The sequence below is a fragment of the Micromys minutus genome, assembly GCF_963924665.1.
Source record: "Micromys minutus genome assembly, contig: SUPER_9_unloc_1, whole genome shotgun sequence".
NCBI lineage: Eukaryota > Metazoa > Chordata > Mammalia > Rodentia > Muridae > Micromys > Micromys minutus.
In genome coordinates, this window is record NW_027667991.1 from 436,562 (window position 1) to 456,287 (window position 19,726).

The 19,726-nt window shown below is 39.0% G+C and overlaps 1 protein-coding gene and 1 pseudogene across 2 annotated transcripts in view; both read left to right on the forward strand.

Moving 5' to 3' along the window:
• LOC308425010 (terminal uridylyltransferase 4-like) overlaps positions 1-19,726 on the forward strand; it is a gene marked incomplete at its 5' end in the record, with an annotated part of 182,489 nt that overhangs the window by 31,182 nt on the left and 131,581 nt on the right.
• Positions 5,932-13,925, forward strand: LOC308425003 (pre-mRNA-splicing factor 38A-like; annotated as a pseudogene). The gene is made up of 8 exons: positions 5,932-5,941; positions 7,436-7,521; positions 9,191-9,301; positions 10,943-11,054; positions 11,705-11,731; positions 11,820-11,917; positions 12,339-12,387; positions 13,884-13,925. The product of its transcript is annotated as a pre-mRNA-splicing factor 38A-like (transcript).

Below are 19,726 nucleotides of genomic sequence, written 5' to 3' on the forward strand. Positions count from 1 at the left end.
TCATCTTTAAAACTTTCTATTACATCTCAAATCTGTACTTATTAAGATATCAGAATAGCTACTGTTTATTAATTCTACTAAATGTTTATTAATTCTACTTCAATTTCACCACCCCAAAATGGGGAATAGCATCTCAAGCTGGCCCCAAATACACCTGGTTTTCTGTTAGGCTTTTGTTCGTGGAGAGACGATTTCATTTAGCCTAGGCTAGTCTCAACAATTCTGAGTGGAGAAATTGCACAGGCTCTTGATTAGATCATTTTTCAAATGATTGCTAATAATATCTACACCAAGTGAGGTGAAGGTGAAAAGGAAAACAATAAAACTAATAGCTGTAAGCATTATATAATATTCAACATTCCTGTTAGAGGCTATTCATATCCTTATTTTAGAAGTGAAAGAAATACATAGAGCAATAATCTCAAGACACTGTAAGAAATGGCAAACAAGATCCAAATGTTGAGTAGTCTGTATCTAAAGTCTATACAGTTTAATTTTATATTTTATCTTCATAAATACAGCTAATCTTCCTTTCTTCTCATTGTTACTCCATGTTCAACAAATAATACTAACCACCCAACCTTTCCACAACCAAATATAAAAGGAAGAGAAAAGGGAAATTACCCGAATTACCCACTGCACCATTGTTCACCAGGGAATTGGGTGCCACGGTACGAGGCCAGTGTCCATCATGAGATGAGCCAGGGATTGCCATGGGCCTGGCAGCAGGCTGTGCGAAGATGATGCTGGGATCACTCAAGCCAATATTGTTGGGGGTACTGCCAGGTGCAGAGTGTAGCATTGGGCCATGGATGGGCCATGACGGGGTAGGGATCTGGAGGGGGTGCATTGGCAATAATCCCATCCCGTGCATGGGTGAGTAATGAGCTGGAGGTGATGGAGGAAAGTTATACAAGGGCACCTGAACCTGGTGAGGGGGCTGGCCTCCCTGCTGGGGTGGGCCAAGCTTAGGCTGGGATCCTGGCTGGGATGGAGGTCGGGGAAGAGCAGATGGTTGAGGAGAAGTCTGTGGAAAAGGCTGAGGCTGAGGAGAATAGGATGGTGAATCAGACTGCAGGAAAAAAGGATAATTTTAAAAATTAAGATTATTAAAATAGTTATTTTATTAGAACATTAGACACAGAACTATATGATATTTATAACAAATAATAAAATTTCCTATTACATGAAGATAAAATTTTCCCCCAGGTGCTCAAATTCTCTCACTTCAGTAATGGTTCATAAGCTGGTTTTTCCCCCTTCGTTCAAGGGGGAAAAAAAAGAGAAAACCTAGCATCATGAACACCATATGTCCTTTGTAAACTAGAAACCAACACATAAATTACTCACATCCCCTTCCATTCAGCCCCTGAACAATTGTGTATACTAGGCAGTATTACTAGGTACTGAATATGCATCTATGCCTTCGTGATGTTTAAATGTTTACTGCATAAGAAATCGGGGAGTAGGAAAAAAATTACACAGTATAACAATTTTTACTATGATAAAGACTATATAATTAGAAAGTCAGGCTTCCTAGTGTATTATATGTGTTGTCTAAGCAAGCCGGAGGATAAAGCCTAGCAAAATGGGCTGCTTATTGAGACTAATGCTCTCTACAAGAAAAGTATCATTTATAGTATAGTTTGATAAACAGAAACACCTAACTTCCACTTTTGAAGAAAAGTAGAAATCAAAGACTTTCCAAGATTAAGTAACCTTTACCTGAGACTAAAAGGTAAATAGAAGCAAATCGAAAATTAAGAAGCTTCAGAGAAGGAAAGAATACTTAGCAACAGAAATAACATGTCAGAAGGTCTATGAATGTGATGTTCTGAAGAGGTTTGGCCCGGTTGTTTTAATGCTTGGCTGAAGGGAGTGGCCCTATTAGGTGTAACCTTACTGGAATAGGAGTGGCCTTCTTAGAGGAAGTGTAGGTAGGCTTTGAGGGTTTCTATGCTCAGGCTCTGCCCAGGCTGCATTCAGATTATATGTAGAACTCATGGCTTCTGCAGTAACCATGTCTGCCTGCTTGGATGCTGGCAGGTTTCCTGCCAGGCTGATAATGGACTGAACCTCTCAATCTGTAAGCCAGCCCCAATTAACTTTCCTTAATAAGAGTTACCATAGTAAAGCTGTCTCTTCGCAGCTATAAAACCCTAACTGAGACAATGGGCATGAAAATGCTTAACTGTGTAAAATAAATGAAATCTAAAAGATGTTAAATAGTGTAGTACACAGCTAAGGGAATACTGTATCTGAGGCTTAAGAACTACACAGAAATAATCCCAGTAGGGGGGGGGCAGGTGGATTTGTTAAGATCAGGGCTACCCAGAGAAAGTCTCACCTCCAATTTCAGGAGTTCTGACATCCTCACACAGACATGCATGCAGGCAAGACACTAATGCACAAAAACTAGAACTAAATCATGTAAAAAATTATACAATGACCAGTATGCCTGCCAGCTTTCGGATCAAGCCCAAGTTCTCTCCATTATAAAACAAGAACCAACTAAAACAGAAACAAGGTAATGAGGGTGCCTGTGTTTTATTTATCATATAATTTATGCAATTTATACAAGAGCAGTACAAAACCACTGAAAATTTGAACAAGAAATATAATCAACTTGAAATTTAAAATTTTTCTGATTTAATAATAATGAAAAAACTACTAAAAGAAAACACTGATAAAACTAATTAAAAGGTGCGATAACATCTGAATTCTCATTTGATATTCTGGTCTTTCACAAGTTATATTCTCACTCACGACACATCCAGATGTGAGGTGAGGAGAATATACAAATCTGGACATGGTGGTAAACACTTTCAATCTTAGCACTCAGGGGAAGAGGTGGAGTTCTGGGCCAGCCTGATCTGCACTGTGAGCTCTAGAAAAGCCAGGGCATGAGATTGGAGAGAAAAAGAAGTTAATATATAGGCAAATAAAGGACTATGAAACAACTACCCAAGTAGAAATGAATTCCCAACATTATTACAAAACAACAACAATGACTATGTAGTATGGCTAACTTTGATTGATAACTTGACTACATTAAAAAGTAACTAAAACCCCAGCAGGTATGCAAATATGTGAGAGACTTTTTTCTGCTTGCCCTCAATCTCACTAGCAGGTTCATCTCTCCTGAACCAGTTCTTTTCTGGTGCTAGAATCTCCTTTTTTGAAATTCCAATGTGAGCTGAAAACTGGCTGCTCTTTAGGACCTCTAGCACCAGAATGTGACTGCTGAAACATCTAGATTCTAGGACTCAACAACTACCAGATTCTTGGCTTTTTTTGTCAGGATACAGCCATTACTGGACTAAGCAGACCATAAGCTGTAAGCCACTTAAAAATGTTTTAAATTATTTTTATTTATATAAGTACACTGTAGCTACCTTCAGACACACCAGAAGAAGGCATTTTATCCCATTAGAGATGGTTGTGAGCCACCATGAGGTTGCTGGGAATTTAATTCAGGACCTGTGGAAGAGTAGTCAGTGCTCTCAACCACTGAGCCATCTCTCCAGCTCTTAACACACACATTCTCTCTCTCTCTCTCTCTCTCTCTCTCTCTCTCTCTCTCTCTCTCTTTCTCTCTCTCTTTTATTCTATCAATTCTGTTCTAAAGACAACCTTGAGTAATATGCCATATTTACAAAAAAACAAAAACAAAAACATGAATAAACAGTAGAAAAATTCAAATAAATGTTCAGAAAAAATGTTCAGGATTCTTTTGCGAACAACCTTTATTGTACAGCACTCTGAGCTGGAGACTCTCACGTGGAAGAAAAATGCACTGCTTATATATGCCTAAGAGACTTGTGTTGCTACCTGATTGGTGCATCTTCCAGTAGCTCATAAGCATGCCCCTAGAGTGGGCTGTGACTTATGTGGTATTTGAGCACCATGAGGAGAAAGGTTTTGTTGGCTGAATAATAGGCGGGAAGCTGGCGCCATCTATTGGCAGCAATGGCTCCCTACAATCTATCATCATCCCCAGCTCCCAACCTCTCTTTTGGTAAAAATCAACAAAACATATTCACAGTGGTATAATTTTATCTTTTTGAACATACTTAAAAACATACATAAAACGCATGTTTCCTTTCCTACATTTAGTCATTAGAAACTAAAATTGAATTTATGCTAGCAAATGAAAATATAAATTTTTACAGCTAGGCTCAGCAACAAAAGAAGAATATGCAATGAGAAAAGGATACTTTACTACTATGCAACAGCAATACTTAATCCTCCATATTAGTTATTTTATTATGAAAATGAGAAAGCAGGCTCAGATAAGTTAAATAGCTACATTATTATTAATAGGAACATAGATGTTACTTTAACTTATGGGCCTAATAAGGACAACTCTGCAAATTATTATGTGATCTTTGGTATTACATATGATGTGATGGTTGGTGTTACCTATTTAAACAGGAATGTCCCTCATAACCTCATATGTGTGAATGTTTGGCACATAGGGAATAAGACTATTAGGAGGTGTGCCCTTGTTGGAAAAGAAAAATGTCTCTGTGGAGTGGTCTCTGTAGAGTGGACTCTGAGGTCTCATATGTTCAAGCTAAGACTAACATGGCAGTTTCTTTATGCTGCCTGCAAATCAAGGTGTAGAACTCTCAGCCTCTTCTCCAACGCCATGTCTGCCTGCATGCTGCCATGTTTCACACCATGGCAATAATGGACTAAACCTTTGAAACTATAAACAAGTCACAATTAAGATATTTTCCTTACAAGAAATTTCTTACACGATGCCATGATCATGGTTGCTCTTGACAGCAATAAAACCCTAAGACAAATGTCAACATCAACCTAGAATCCAGGAGAGATGGATGTCTATGGGCATACCACTGAACAGGTTCCCGTTTCTGGCCTGTATAAAATGGGAAGAAGATGACTGTGCATTCATGCCTTTCTACTCACTTTCTTTGGATGTGATATGACAGCTGTTTCGAGCTCCTGCTTCCTTGTCAGACCGGACTTTGAAATGTAAACTAAAATAAATACTTTCTCCCTTAAGTTGCTTTTGATAGTATATTATATTAACAGGAAAAGAAACTAAGACACATGAAAAGTAGTTCTCTTCCTGTCAAACTCATTCATAGGCGGAGTACTCACTCATTCTGAAGACTGTCTAGTCCTCATGGACTGGTCACTCTGTTGTGGGGCTGAACCAGCCACCTGCTGAGCATTGACAAGATTACGGACCAGCTGGGCTGCTGAGAGAAGACATCACAGAAAAAAAATCAAGATACAGAAAAAGCAGGTAGGCAAGTTGTTTCACACTTGTAATCTCAATGTTTGAAGCACTGAGGCAGATGATTTCTGTGAACTAGAAGGGAACCTGCACAGTGAGTTCCATGCCAGCACTGTGGAGAGAGTATGAGACTGTCTCAGACAAACCTACCTCACGGGAAGTAATAGAAATGAATAAACAGACATCAATAAAATTAAAGAACACTGATTTTAATGGCATTTTTTTGTGGCACTGTGGGTTGAACACAGGATTTCATGTGTAAGGCAGGCACTCTACAGTGAGCTACGACCCTAAACTCCAGTGTTTTAACAATTTCTTGTCTATAAATTTTATCAAGCTATACTTTTTGAAACAAGGCTGGCATTGATCAAGTACAGCAATATACTCTACATAAGCAATAGATATATATTTCTCAAAAGATTATACTAAAGCAAACTTTTAAGCAATGATCCTTTTAAAGATGTGTCCACTGTTCTCTTGCCCAGCCCATGCGGAGATCAAAGCCAGAGCATTGCATAGGGACTCTACCACTAATCTGTATTCACTTCCTCCTTGTTTTTTTTGTATATAACTTTTATTTTATTAAAATTTTTATTATACATTTTTATTTTATTATAATTTACTTCATAAGTATTAATGTTTTGCCTACATGTATGCACCAGATGCATAAAGGTGAGAAGGTGGAACCAAATCCTATGCAGCAGAAGTTGTTTCCAGGCAACTTTTTTCACTGCCTATCCAAGATGCTAGAAACTGATCAGGTCCCCTAGCAGAGCAGCAAGTAACAGCTGAGCATGTCTCCCAGGCTCTTCCTCTTAATTACCAGGTTTTTTGAAACAGTCTTGTTATGTAGCCAAACAAGCTGCTTGTTTCTGTCTCAGGGATAGTTGGCTTAAAAAATATTTTCCAATCTCTCATGTAAATTGTTTTGTTTTTTTATTTTAAATTTGACACTGTAGAGCATCAAAACCAGAGCCTTTTATATTGCAGATTTGTACTCCTATTAAACTAAAATCTTGGGCCACATTACTTAAAAATTAATATGTTAAGCCAGGTGTTATACATGTGTAATTCCATGGAAGCTGATGAAAGAAGACCACAAATTTAGGGCAGCCTGAACTAAATAGCAAAACTGTTATCAAAATGAAATGTACTAGTACTGGGGCTGTAGCTCAGTAGTAAACCATGTTGTTATAACAGACTTGGGTTGATTCCCTAGCAACAAGCAAATTAAGATTTGCAATTTTTTAATCCTTTCTTACCTGACACACTACTATTCCTCTGGTGGGCCATCTTGACCTCCAGGCATTCCCGGCGAACATGTCCGGCATCTCCACATATGAAACACCTAAGGTCTCGGGAGTCAAGAAGGTCCCAGGAGTCTTTTTCTTCTTCATTTCCTTCTTTCTCTTCTTCACTGTCTTTCTTCTTTAGTCTAAACAGTAAAGTGCTGATACCAATAATGTGGAGCCAGGAACTTACAAACTGATGATTTGCAAAACAAACTAAACCATATATAATGAAAAATGGACTAACATACATAATTCTATGCTGTTATTTTTTCAAAAAGCTACTTCTAATGAAAACATACCCAAATCATGACAAAAAATAAGTATTGTTGTTGTTTTATGAAATCATTTGTCTGTTTCTTTAATTTTTGAGACAGTCTCTCACTATACAGCCTGCTATGTAAAAGCCACTGGCCTCAAGTTCAAGATCTTCCTGCCACTACTGGGATGGTGGGTGTAAGCCTGAGACCCATATGGTAGGAGAGAACAGGTTCTGGAAAGTTTCCCTCTGACCTCCATACATATAGTGTGGCAAAACGTGTGCATGGGCATGTAATAAGTAAATAATAAATGTGATTAAATCATTCTTAAAGAGCTAAGACACAGGGTAGGGGACTTAGCCCAGTAGTAGGGAGCTACAGTTGGGGATTTACCTTAGTGACAAAATACTAGCTAGGCAATCTCAAAGCCCTACTTTCAGTTCTTGTCTCAGAAGAAGGAAGGAAGGAAGGAAGGAAGGAAGGAAGGAAGGAAGGAAGGAAGGAAGGAAAGAGGTGTTGCATGGAGGGAGCTTCATATAAAAGCTCATGATTCTTTTACTCTTTAGGTAACTTAAGTCATTTCCAGATTTCTTAATCTAATTGTTTTTCTCTTCCAGAGTTTGAACTGATGCATGTAGATGAGTTCATTGATGAATTACTGCACAGTGAGAGAGTCTGTGACATCATTTTGCCTAGGCTACAGGTATGAGGCCAAGGTGACCTTTTTCCTACCACATGAACAAGTACCTACTGAAACACTGAAGCCTTAAGAGTAGTCTTAAAAAGTCCTTATGCCAAAATTTATAGAGGATAGGGAATGAGAAAGAACCAGGTAATGTTTCTTGGGTTGGCCAACTTGAAAATAAATAGAGGAAAGGCTCTATAGGATATCTATCCCAAATTTAGCTGGAGTACTGCTTTTTCAAACTGGCAAACCAGTCTATCAAACAGAAAACGATCACTCAGAACCATCACAGAGCGATGATTATCCATGAAACAACAAAAAAGGACAACTGTTAGGGCTGAGGAAATGACTTTGGGGTAAACCCCTTGCTGTGCAGACCTGACTCTGAGTTCATATCCTCAGAACCCACATTCAGAGCTGGTGCCTGCAGCAGTAACTCAAGCAGGCCACTACTGGCAGATGGAAGACAGAGAAAGGATAATGTCACAAGCTTACTAGTCATCTAAGCTAGCATCCACAGCAGTGAATAAGAGACGCACAAAACAAAGGGGAGGCAAAAAATGACACCCAGTCGTCCTCTGACTTCACGTGTGCACTCTGACATGTACTCACACTCCCAGATAAAATTGTAAAATATTGAAAGAACTGAGCACATTTACTGAAAGTTTATTGTGTCGGGCATTGTGGTACAGGACTAAAGTCCCAACGCTTGGGGACCTGCACTAGTTCTAGGACAACCAAGCCTTCGTAGTGAGACTGTCTCAAAAACAAACAATAAGCTCACCCAATACCCTCCAAACAACAAACAAACTGCCCAGTGCTAGGAAATGATTCATTTGTTAAGAGTGTTTGATCTGTGAACATAAGGACCCGAGTTCAAGTCCCCAAGCACCCATGTAAAATGCATGGCTGCTAAGTACCTATAACCCAAGCTTGGCAGGCAGAGACACATAAATGCTTAGAATTTGCAGGCCAGATACTGTAGCCAAAATGGCAACTCCCAGCTCAGGTAAAGACTGTCTCAGTGAAGTAAAGTGGAGATCACAGAAGACACCGAGGTCCTATTCTGGCTGTCTATAGGTAACATAAGTACGTATATTTGCAGACTCATGTGCATGTGTCACACAGATGAGCAAATTTGCCTTTATAAAATTAACACATTTGCTTTTTATGTTATCTTTACTAACCATTATTAGTGCTGGATATGTGTGAATGGGCCAGGGCATGTAGGGGCCAGAGGACATTCACCTTTGACCAGAGAATGCCAAAAGAGGGCATTAAAGCCTCTGGAACTAGTGACCCACCATGTGGGTACTGGGAGTTGAACTCAGGTCCATTTCAAGTGCAGCAAGTGTTCTTAGTAGCTGAATGATCTCTCCAGCCCTGAAGTTAACATTTTTGTTGACACACAAATTGATTGACAGTGCATTGACCTCACTGTATAAAATCATTGGAAATAGAATCAATTGTAAATGAACTTGTTCTCTTCAGCAATCTGCTTATGTTTGTAGGGGAACTCTAAAAAGCATATGGGATTCCAGGTTTATTAACTTCTTAGGAAAGTCTTGAAGTGGCATATCATACCAGACCTGTGGTTCCAAGGCTTGTCCATCAACCCCAGGAGCTCAGTGATAGGGTCAGGATATGGAAAGGCAATGACTTTTAAATTTGACTGTGTTCTTTGTAGAAACGGTGTGTGCTGGAAGAAGCTGAGCAACTGGAGCCTCGAGTCAGTGCTCTGGAAGAGGACATGGATGACGTGGAGTCTAGTGAGGAAGAGGAAGAGGAAGACGAGAGGGTAAGGCTCATATGGAAGCTTTAAGGGCTGGGAAGGAATGAAATAGCCCTCACTTTATTTGTTAAGCTTTAGTTTTTAAATTAATGGCAACCTTTTCTTTTTACAATTTTGTGGATTAATTACTTAGTTTTGGGGGCCTTTTGGACAAGGGGAGCCCAATTGTATGGATAAGGCAAGATAGACAGTTCAGTCTGCTCAGGAATACTAGGATTACAGCCTGTACCTAGAAAATAAGAGTGCTGTATGGTTACTAAAATTCTGAGCTTTATAGCATCAAATACCCCTGGGCTTGAAAACCTATTCTCTGTCACAGTAGCAGTACAGTCTAATGGTCCTGGCTTTTCTCCCTTTGTGTTAGGGAATGCATCCAAAGTCTCACCTATGCTAAATGCATATTCTATCACTGAGGGGTACCCAGTCCCTACTGCTCTGTTAGATTACTTCTGTAAAGCAAGGATTACAGAACTTTTCTCTGAAGAATGCTGTGTGTTCATGAAGGTCTCAGTATATTTCTACATAATTAGTAAATGAATGCTAGCTATCAAAGACTTGGACAAAACACTTGTCATGCTTGACCATATTCTTAAGGAGAGAGGGTACCTGCTGCACAGTCATATTTTGTCAGAATTAATGATTATAGTGCTGAAAAGTTGAAACCAACCCACCTCCTCAGCTGTCAGTATCTAAGGAGTCAGGCCGGTTGTGGACATGATTTTTAAGCAGCCATTGAAATGATGGAGATGTGGAAGTGCTTATAGTAACAATGCTTTAAAGCATTTGCAATTATATTCTAACAAACACCGTGCAAGAGCCAGAAGGACATAAAAGAAATTCTTGCCGTGATGACACGTGCCTTTAATTTTGAACCCTCTAGAGCAGCAGTGGAGCTGTGTGAGTTTGAGATCAACCAGAGCTGCACAGTGTGACCTGGTCTCTAAAACTAAAACTAACCTCAAATTGGGTTTTATATTGATAAAAACAGTAATTAATTGTTTTTCTCAACACAGAATTATCTGTTTTTGATGCTTGAGATATTATTTTTTAAATCTTCTTTCTTTTCCCTCCACTTATGTGTTTGACATCTTTACCACAAATCCAAGCTGTAAATGTTGTATGTAAATAACACTCTGGGCATTGATTCACTTGACTTCTCGTTTTGTTTGTTTGTTTGTTTGTTTTTTCAAGATAGGGTGTATACTTCTGAGTGTCCTGGAACTATATAGACCATAGTGGTCTCATACTCATTGAGACTCATCTGCCTCAGTGTCCCCAGTGCTAGGATTAAATACATACACCGCCATGCCGGCTTCTGCTGCTACATACCCTTTTGGAAGAACTAGAGGAAATTATTATAAAGATATTCAGTGTGGGTTTGCATTCAACAGTACTGAACTTGGATCTATTTCACATTCCTAAGGAAATCAGTATTATTATTTCTTATTGTAGTCAGTCATAGGCAGGTTACCGAGAACTGTGTGTTGTTAATTCCTTTGTCACTATAAATACCAACCCATGTAGTCATATCACTGTTGCAAAGTCACTTGAGATAGATGTACACTGCACAGAACAGGAAGGGAACTGTAACCATGTGCCTCCTGGCTGCCATTATCAGAAGCCAATGTCCCTCTACCTCTTTTCAAGCTGTAAAGAGTGCCTTCACCTGCAACTGACAAAGAAGCTACCGAGACTTGGACAAGCCAAGGCACTCACCTGCCCTGCACTACAGGAGGAGCCGGAGTCGCTCTCCCAGAAGGTAGGGTGGAACATGCTGCCAGTGTTGATGTTTCTCTATTACTAATGAAACAGCACCCTTAAAACCTCATTGGTAGACAAAAAAGAACCCATTTCTTGGGGGCTGGGACAGATGGCTAAGTGTGTAAGAGCACTGGCTGCTCTTCTGGAAGAACAGTGCTAAGTTCCCCACACCCAGGTGACAGCTCACAGCTGTAACTCCAGATACAGGGGAACTGGAACTAATACCCTCACATCTATTTATATTAAAAAAAAAAACAAAAAACATTTTTTAGTGTGTCGTCAGGAAATTAAGCTGGACCTGGATCTACATTTCAGTTATAATTACTCCCTTGCACCACCTGTCCTCCCCCAGGTTTAATTGCATAAGTTCTGAAGGAGTTGGCAGAATTCAACAGTCAATAGATCCTTTCAGACAACGGTTTTTCCAGTATCTATTTATGGCACATTTGAGTGTTCAAAATAGGTTGCATAGTCAAACAGAGTATTAGAAGTAGAAAGATACTACAGTTAAGACATAGAACAAGGACAAATCAGAAGTCACAGTGTTCAGTCCCCAGTACTTCTCCCTCTTAAAGGAGGGAGTGGATTTTTTTTATCAATGTACTGTACAATACCCAGTACACTAACCTGCTCTTCCTCTTGCCACAGGCGGAGTAGATCCCCTAAAAGAAGAAGGTAGGTCCTTAGTTGTTTATCTCATGACAGTTTTGATAGGGGAAATCGTGTGTAAATGTGTGCTGAGCTAACTGCTCCTTTTCCATAGTCCTTTTCCCCGACGAGAAAGTCACAGGAGCAAGAGTCCACAGTGCCATTGAAGCAGGTCCAGAGACAGATGGCACAGATCTCGCTCTAAATTCCCAGGTGCAGTATATGGGCCTTTTACTGATCTTCTTAGTATTCAAATCTAAAAGGAGCATCAAGACTCCTGCAACACGAAATAACAAGCTGCACTACTACCCAGCAGAGAAGGAAAGGGAGACATGGAAACCAGAAGTTCACATTCGTCGTTTCTGAGCTTCATCATATGGAAATGGGATTTCAGTTTTTTATCCTAATTGCACAGTATAATAGAGGTCAAAGCAAAAAACAGCTATCGTGCTCTAGATATATGACTGCATTACTGCATTCCCTGCTGCAACTAACAACCACCTTCGACAGATGTGATAGTAAGTTGTATCCTTAGAATAGGCCAGAAAAGTAATATGAGAATTGGCGGAGGGGAGAACTATGTTCTAAGATTGGGAGAACAGAAATGCTCATCCAATGACCTTTTCTTCCCTAGGTCACCACGTACTCACAGACATAGAAGCCACTCAAAGTCTCCTGAAAGGTATGGGCTAAACCTCCATCTTAAGAATTTAGTACTTGGCTGAGAAGGTGACTCATTGGGTAAATAAGGTACTTGTCATGGAAGCTGGAGGACTAGAATACAGTCTGAAGCAACTGTGTCAAAAGCCAGGTGCACCTGAAATTTTAGTGCTAGAAAGACCTTGCTGGCCCACCAGTGTGTGTGTGTGTGTGTGTGTGAGAGAGAGAGAGAGAGAGAGAGTGTGTGTGCACTCTTGCACACATGAGCGTGCCTACTTTTGTGTGTACGCAAGAGTAAGCACCCACAATTTTAAAGACAATTAAGATGAAGAATTTTGTTTTGATGTGGCTATTTTTAGCTATCACAAAACAAAAATAGACATTTTTCCCCTCAGAAAATTCCTAGAATTCTATTTCTTTTGTACCTTGCTTTTCTTTATAGAATTAAAGGTTTGGATAGCATAGGACCTATATAGTTTCAATGATTCTGGGATCTAAGACCTATTTTTTTCTCTTAAATAAGGTATCCTGTTTTCCACCCCCAATCCCCCAGACAAGGTTAATCTTAAGATATATTTTTATTTGTATTGTACATATGTGTGTATTTGAAGTGAGTGCAGATGCCAGTGGAGGTCAAATGTATGAAATCCCAGGAACTGCAGTCATTGGAAGACCAAATGTGGATGCTAAGAACTCAACTTGGGTTCTCTTTAATAGTGCTTTTTCTTAACCGTGGAGTATGTGAAAAACAAAAACAAAAAACTCAATAGTATCTCAGTGGCTTCAAGGATAAAGTACTTGCTGTGCAAAGCAGTCCAAATCCTTAGAAACCACTTTTGAAAAGCCTTTCTTGACTCCCAACACTGAAGGTTCCTCAAGGTAGACTGGTTATCTAGACTCACTTCATTTTGAGCTCTAGTTTTCTGATGCTGGGATAAATGGTATAACCCAAAGCAACAGATTTCTTTCAGACTGTACTTCTAGGTGACAGTCCTTGGTTGAAGAAAGTCAGGGAAGGAACTCAAGCAGGAATCATAGAAGAGAACTGCTTACTCTTTTGCTTTCTCGATAGTTACACAGCCTAGACCCAACAACCTTGAAATGAGGCTGTCCTCAGTGGATCGAGCTTCCACTCAATCAAGACAATCAATCTCTCACAGACGTGGCCAAAGCCAGTCTACTATAGGAAGATCCTCAGTTGACATTTCCTTTTCCCCAGTGATTGGGTTGTGCCAACTGGACATCTGCCTCAATAAATGAAAATGAAGACATGAGTGTCATAGCTTCCAGCCTGCATAGTCACTCAAGGACATGTGTACATCTGGTGCCATGTAAAACACACAAATTCACATGTAATCCCAGCACTGGGGAGGAAAAAGTGGGAGACTGTCAACAGCCTCCGGCCCTCCCCTCCGCCCACACACATCATCTTCTGTTCCTGTCTTCTGTACTCATCATCGTCAGCACACTATGTGCATCTTATGTGCTACCTAACTGAATGGCTTTTATCCATTTCAAGTCTAAGAAAAGCCACAAGAAGAGCCGGAGAGGAAATGAGTAATGGATTCGTCTTGATTTTAGTCCAAATGACCTGCAGTGGATATGCGCATGTCTGTTTAAGGGGATGATCAAGATCTCCTCTTCAAGAAGCTATGAGTATTTTGGATTTTTCAAAATCAACTTCTTTTTTTGTTGGGTTATGTTTTTATTTTATATTACAGAGGTGCTAAGTTTTGTATCTCTTTGGATTATAATCAGCAGATTTGAGGAGTGTTTTTGACTATATCAAGGTCAGGTTTTGGCCTAAGCAACTATGGCTCTTCATACTTAACAGGGTCAAAGAAGGCCAAGGAATTGGAGAGGTTCCCGAGAATAAAAAGATGTGATCCTTTTATTTGTAATTAAACCTGAGACAGTTCTCCTTTTTCTCTGATTTTTTGGTTTCTTCTCTACAATTAACTGCTTTGAGAATCCTCTGGTTTATGCTGCTGTTTTGTAAACACCCAACTAGTAAAGCATAGTCATTCTTAACTTCTAAGGACAGACAGTGGAGGTTGCAATAAACATGCAAAACAACTAGTTAGTTTTGCAAGAACAGAAGAATACATTCAAACATAAAGCCTTTTCTGGGTTTTTTAAGTTCAGTTTCATGAAATAATTCAATGTGATCGTACGTAACAGCTTTGATACAAGCCAGGTATCATGGTTCTCGTGTGTAATCTCAACACGGCTGAAGACTAGTACTGTTCCTGGTTTTGACCTAAGTTGCTGGATAACAAGAGCCTGCTTTCAGAGGGTATGGAAGTGAGACGGTTGTAGTAGGAATGAAAATAACACATTCAGTTTAGTAAATTGGAGACAGTTGTAGTGTTTCTATGTGGGTAAAATAGGGACTAGTGGAGTTCAGCATAGTGCTCTAGGCCAGAAGATTTAGATTCCCAGAGAGTAGGAGCGAGCAGCAGTGCCTAGTAATGAGGGCCACCTAGGAAATAATAGAATTAGTAATTCACAAAAGCTGTTCACTTTATTTTTTAAACGACTTTATTTTATAAAACAAAGATAAATGTACAGATTTTAAATATTTTTTGCTTAAAATTATACATTTTTGTCAGTACTGTTTTTTCAGATATCAAAATAATTTTCATAAAATTCTGTGAATATATTTTTTAGTCAGTACTTGATTTTTTCAAGGGCTTGACAATATGCATTGAAAACCTACTAGTTACAATGAGTGTAAAGTACATGCAAAACAAAACGCAACATGGAAATAGTCAAAGTCTTCTTGTTTTGTAAATATATATATATTTTTCTGTTTTCTTTATTTCTTGGACTTCATACAGTCTGTGAGTTGTTTCTTGGGGGGAGTGCAAGCCTCTGGGGTTAGCATCCCAATATCAGTGACTGTATATTATGTCTGTTCTTTTGTGACTGAGTTATCTCACTCAGGATGATATTCTCTAGATGCAGACATTTTCTTAAGAATTTGGTTAAGTCATTGTTTCTATTCGCTGAGTAGTATTGCATTGTGTAAATGTACCACAATTTTTGTATCCATTCATTTTCTGAAGGACATCTGGGTTCCTTCCAGCTTCTGGCTATTATAAATAGAGCTGCTATGAACATTGTGGTGCATATATCTTTGTTGTGTATTAAAGTGTCTTTGGGGTATAAGCCCAGAAGTGGAATAGCTGGGTCTTCAGGTAGTACTATATCCAATTTTCTGAGGTATCACCAGACTGATTTCCAGAGTGGTTGTATTAGTTTGCAACTCCACCAACAGTGGAGAAGTGTTCCTTGTTCTTCACAGCCTCGCCAGCATCTGCTGTCATCTGAGTTTTGGATCATGGCCAAACTGAGTGGTGTGAGGTGGAATCTCAGGGTTGTTTTGATTTGCATTTCTCTGATGGCTAAGGATGTGGAGCACTTCCTCAGATGTTTCTCGGCCATTCGGTGTTCCTCAACTGAAAACGTTTTCTTTAGCTCTGTACCCCATTTTTTAATAGGGTTATTTGATTCTCTGGTGTCTAGCTTTTTGAGTTTCTGTATACCTTGGATATTAGGCCTCTATCTGATGTGGTGTTGGTAAAGATCTTTTCCCATTCTGTTGGTTGCCTTTTTGTTTTCTTGACAATGTCCTTAGTCTTACAGAAACTTTGCAATCTCATTAAGTCCCATTTGTTAATCTTTGACCTTAGAGCTTGAACCATTGGTGTTTTGTTCAGGAAACTTTCTCCTGTGCCTATGTGTTCTAGGATTTTCCCTACTTTCTCATCTAATAATTTCAGTGTATCTGGTTTAATGTGGAGATCTCTGATCCACATACACTTGAGTTTTATGCAAGGAGATAAGAAAGGGTCTATTTTCATTCTTTTGCATGCTGAGTGCCAGTTGGACCAGCACCATTTGTTGAATAGGCTGTCCTTTTTCCATTGAATGTTTACTGCTTCTTTGTCAAAAATCAGGTGACCATATACATGAGGGCTCATTTCTGGATCTTCTATTCTATTTCATTGATGCACATGCCTATTTCTGTACCAGTACCATGCAGTTTTCAACACAATTTCCTTGTAATATAGCTTGAGGTCAGGAATAGTGATTCCCGCAGATGTTTTTTTGTTTTTGAGGATGGATTTCGCTATTCTAGGTCTTTTGTTATTCCATATGAAATTGCACATTGATTTTTCCAATTCCTTAAAGAACTGGGTTGGAATTTAATGGGGATTGCATTGAATCTGTAGATTGCTTTTGGTAGGATGGCCATTTTTATGATGTTGATCATGGGAGATCTTTCCATTTTCTGAGATCCTCCTCAATTTCTTTCTTTAGAGGTTTGAAGTTCTTGTCATACAGGTCCTTCACTTGCTTAGTTAGAGTCACACCAAGGTATTTCATACTTTTGTGATGATTGTGAAGGGTACCTTTTCCTTAATTTCTTTCTCCACATGTTTGTCCTTTGAGTATAGGAAGGCTACTGATTTGTTTGAGTTAATTTTGTATCCAGCCACTTTGCTGAACTTGTTTATCAGCTGTAGGAGTTCTCTGGTGGAATTTTTGGGTCACTCAAGTACACTATCATGTCGTCGGCAAATAGTGATGTTTCTATCTCTTCCTTTCTGATTTGTATCCCCTTGATCTCCTTTTGCTGTCTAATTGCTCCAGCCAGGACTTCCAGTACTATGTTGAATAGGTATGGGGAGAGTGCGCAGCCTTGTCGCGTCCCTGATTTTAGTGGGATTGCTTCAAGTTTCTCGCTATTAAGTTTGATGTTGGCTGTTGGTTTGCTGTATATTGCTTTTATTATGTTTAGGTATGCACCTTGGATTCCTGTTCTTTCCAGGACTTTTAACATGAAGGGGTGTTGGATTTTGTCAAATGATTTCTCAGCATCTAGTGAGATGACCATGTGATTTTGAACTTTGAGTTTGTTTATATGGTGGATTACATTGATGGATTTACTTATATTAAACCATCCCTGCATCCCAGGGATGAAGCCTACTTGGTCATGATGAATGATCGTTTTAATGTGTTCTTGGATTCGGTTGCAAGGATTTTGTTGAGTATTTTTGCATCAATATTCATAAGATAGATTGGTCTGAAGTTCTCTTTCCTTGTAGGGTCTTTGTGTGGTTTAGGTAAGAGGGTTATTGTAGCCTCAAAAATGAGTTAGGTAGTATTCCATCTGATTCTATATTTTGGAATAGTTTGGAGAGTATTGGTGTTATATCCCCAATAAATGTCTGGTAAAATTCTGCACTGAACCCGTCTGGACCTGGACTTTTTTTGGTTGGGAGACTTTTGATGACTTCTTCTATTTCTTTAGGTGTTATAGGGTTATTTAGATGGTTTACTTGGTCCTGGTTTAACTTTGGGATCTTGTATCTGTCTAGGAATTCATCCATTTCCTCCAGATTTTCCAATTTTGTGGAGTATAAGTTTTTGTAGTACGATCTGATGATTTCTTGAATTTCCTCAGTTTAATTTGTTATGTCCACACTTTCATTTCTGATTTTGTTAATTTGGATACTCTCTCTTTGCCCTCTAGTTAGTCTTGCTAGGGGTTTATCAATCTTGTTGATTTTCTCAAAGAACCTACTCTTGGTTTTGTTGATTTTTTCAATGGTTCTTTTTGATTCTATTTGGTCTATTTCTGCCTTAATTTTGATTATTTCTTGCCATCTACTCTTTTTGGGTATATCTGCTTCCTTCTGTTCTAGGGCTTTTAGCTGTGCTGTCAGGTTACTGATGTAAGCTCTCTCCAGTTTCTTTTTGGAAGCACTTTGGGCTATGAGTTTTCCTCTCAATACTGCTTTCATTGCATCCCAGAAGTTTGTGTATGTTTGTTTTCGTTTTCGTTGAATTCTAGAAAATCCTTAATTTCTGTCTTTATTTCTACTTTGACCCTGCTATTGTTTCACAGAGCGTTATTTAGTTTCCATGTGTATGTGGGCTTTTTGTTGTCTTTGTTTTTGTTAAAGACCAGCCGTAGACCATGGTGATCTGAGAGGATGCATGGGAGTATTTCAATCTTCTTATATCGATTGAGGCTCGCTCTGTGTCCAATTATGTGGTCTATTTTGGAGAAGGTGCCATGGGATGGTTAGAAGAAGGTGTATTCTTTTACTTTAGGATAATATGTTCTGTATATATCTATTAATTCTAGTTTGTTCAAAGTCTCTGCTAGATTTGCAGTATCCTTGTTCAGTTTCTGTTTCCATGATCTGTCCATTGGTGAGAGTGGGGTATTAAAGTCTCCCACTATTATTGTGTGGGGTGAAATGTTTTTTTTTTTGAGCTTTAATAGGGTTTCTTTTATGAATGTGGGTGCTTTTTTATATGTAGCATATATGTTAAGAATTGAGAGTTCCTCCTGACAGATTTCCCCGGTAATGAGTAAAAAGTATCCTTCCTTATCTTTTTTGATAACTTTTGGTTAGAAATTTACTTTATTCGATATTAGAATAGCCACTCCAGCTTGCTTCTTGGGGCTGTTTGCTTGGAAGTTTTTTTCCCACCCTTTTACTCTGAGTAGTGTCTGTCTTTGTCTCTGAGATGAGTTTCCTGTATGCAGCAAAAGGCTGTATTTTGTTTATGTATCCAGTCTGATAGCCTATATCTTTTTATTGGGGAGTTGAGTCCATTCATGTTAATAGATATCTAGCAATAGTTGTTTCTGTTTCCTGCCATTATTGCTTTTGTGGGTTGAGTTGTGTTTGTGTCTTTTTCTTCTTTTAGTTTTCTTGTTTAGGAGTTTTCTTGTTTTTACTAGGCTGTATTTACCCTCATTGTATTGGGTTTTCCACCAATAATTTGTTGTAGTGCTGGGTTTGTGGTCAGATATTGTGTAAATTTTGATTTGTCTTGAAATATCTTCATCTCTCCATCTATGGTGATTGATAGTTTTGCTGGGTATAGCAGCTTGGACTGGCACTTGTGCTCTCTTAGGGTGTGCATGATGTCTGTCCAGGCTCTTCTAGCTTTCATAGTCTCTGTTGAGAAATCGGGTGTGATTCTGATTGGCCTGCCTTTATACGTTACCTGACCTTTTCCCCTTACTGCTTTTAGTATTCTTTCTTTGCTTTGTGCACTTGGTATTTTGACTATTATGTGTCGGGAGGTATTTTTTTTTTCTGGTCCAACCTATTTGGAGTTCTGAAGGCTTCTTTTATGCTCGTGGTCATCTCATTTTTGAGGGTAGGAAAGTTTTCTTCTACGATTTTGTTGAAGATATTTACTGTGCCTCTTAGTTGATACTCTTCTCCCTCTTCTATTCCTATTATCCTTAGGTTCGGTCTTCTCATTGTGTCCTGGATTTCCTGGACATTTTGGGTTAGGAGCTTTTTGTTTTTTGCATCTCCTCTTGCT